The sequence below is a fragment of the Palaemon carinicauda genome, chromosome 19 (assembly GCF_036898095.1).
Source record: "Palaemon carinicauda isolate YSFRI2023 chromosome 19, ASM3689809v2, whole genome shotgun sequence".
In the NCBI taxonomy this organism is placed as follows: domain Eukaryota; kingdom Metazoa; phylum Arthropoda; class Malacostraca; order Decapoda; family Palaemonidae; genus Palaemon; species Palaemon carinicauda.
The window spans coordinates 24,253,214-24,255,483 of NC_090743.1; positions in this window are offsets into that span (position 1 = coordinate 24,253,214).

Sequence of the window (2,270 nt, forward strand, 5' to 3'; positions counted from 1 at the left end):
AGAATTTCAAAGCCTGCCAGTCTCTGAAAAGCATGTCACTGAATCTACCAAAATGAGGACTGCCAATCTTTGTGAAATTATGTGGGAAGCAATACCTTAGCGGGCATTATTTGTATTCCCTGAGAGGATGATTAAATTTTTCCTTTAGCTCAATGAAAAATTGAATAAACTGCATAAACTAACTAGGACAGCTATATGGACAATCTCACGCATGCACACCTTAGCAAAGGGTCTACCTTTGAATAATATTTGACAAACATCCTTTCAAACTTGTAGAAGCAGAGTACAGTAGTTGCAAATACAAGACAAGTGTGATGGACAGGTGGACGATCTCTATTCAAGCACATTAATTCGTCATGATCTCCCTTTGAAGCAAGTTTGTCTCAAGGAGTTAGATTGGATTGGATTTATGAATTTGGGCTACTTATCCAAGCACTGTAGCCTGTGAAGCCATTCAGCACCCAAGTACAACTTGGGTAAAACCCAACAATTGAACTAAGAAGCAAAATTTGAAGGAAGTTGGACAGCAAGATGGAAGGAAACAGGAATGGAGGTATATCAAAAAATCAAAAAGTGAGTGGTGCAAGGGTCCAAAAACAAAGATCTTTTAGTGAACTTTACACACTAACCCACAACGAAGATGTACCCAGATTTACAGGATAGGATTTAGATTCCTTCTTTTAGCATACCACCTCTATGTTGACTTTTGTATAATAAAGAAACGCACAATTAACTATTAAAACAATTTTTCTATGAAGTGTTATACTTATGGAACTTCAACCTTTTTTTACTTCAACTAAATAAAACAAAATTTGGGTGCTGGGCCAGATAGTGCTGTAACCCTTTTCCAAGTTATTTTAGACATAGCTTCTTTTCAGTACATATTTCTATACTGTATACAGTACAGAACCGTCTTGGGAGGCTCCTTCTCGGCGATGTCCTCGGCTGCAGAAGTGACTGAAAAACACGCCAAAGAGGCTGGAGAAGAATTAGGGACATTTTTTCCCCCACATGGGGTCATCAGAGGAGACGTGGCCTGCTTGCACCCGGACTCCGTCTCCCAACACACTCCCGCCCCTCCCTCAAGCCCCTCTCTCGTCTGGAACGACGCCACAACCCCACTATCCTGAAGATCAGACTCTTGGGGAAGGGCCGCGGCCCTCTTCCCCACAACGGACTTACCTCGTCCCCTACTCTGGGTAGGGGAGGGTGGTAGGGAAGCTCTGTCAGACGAGACGCCCGGCGAAGCAAGGGGGGAAGGGGTGCTAGTCTTCTTAGGCGACCTCTTCGTCGCCTACTTCTTCTTGGTGCTATACCGCACCCACTCCGACTCCTGGGAAAGAGCAATGGGCACTTCCCCACAACTGACTTACCTCGTCCCCTACTCTGGGTAGGGGAGGATGGCTGTATAAAGAAGCTCCATCCGGCGAGGCATCGGGAGAAGTAAGTGGCGAGGAGAGGCTCGTCTTCCTATGAGACCTCTTGGACGCATTCTTCTTCTTGGTGCCGAAGCGCACCCACTGCACCACGTTCCAGGACTCGCACTCCGGACACGTGGCTGTAGGAGAACATAAGCTGCCCCTACACGACGAACACAGAGGATAAGGGTAGGAAGGATGATTTATTGTTAATTTGTTCTCTTCAGCTATTTATTTCCTAATTTCATTTCCTCACTGGGCTATTTTTCCTTATTGGAGCCCCTGGGCTTAAAGCATCTTGCTTTTCCAAAAAGGGCTGTAGCTAGGATAGTAATAATAATAATAATAATAATGGGTCCACGTGGGGACCGCGAAAGACACAAAAGGGGGGTCGGGGACACAGGGTCGCACTAGGTAAGGAGAGAGCGTCGAGATGTTATCACGACGCGACCAGAGAGCTTACTGGAGATCGAGACCTGAGCAAGCATGCTCTCTGACCTGGGGGATAGCCTCAGGGCATGTTCCACTCCACCTGAGGTTACCCCTCATAGAAAACGGGACTATAGGGTAAACTACACAAAACTCAGGTTGGTTGGGAGGAGATCCCAGATACTCCTAAGAAAGTAGTTCGAGGTAAGTATTCTGTGTTGGAACAAACAAAATTTGGGTGCTGGGCCAGATAGTGCTGTAACCCTTTTCCAAGTTATTTTAGACATAGCTTCTTTTCAGTACATATTTCTATACTGTATACAGTACAGAACGGTACTTAGTTCAACTTCACCCTGTCATATCAAATTATATACAAGCCAAAACATACTCAAGAGGTCAAAGTTATTAGGATATGAGGACATA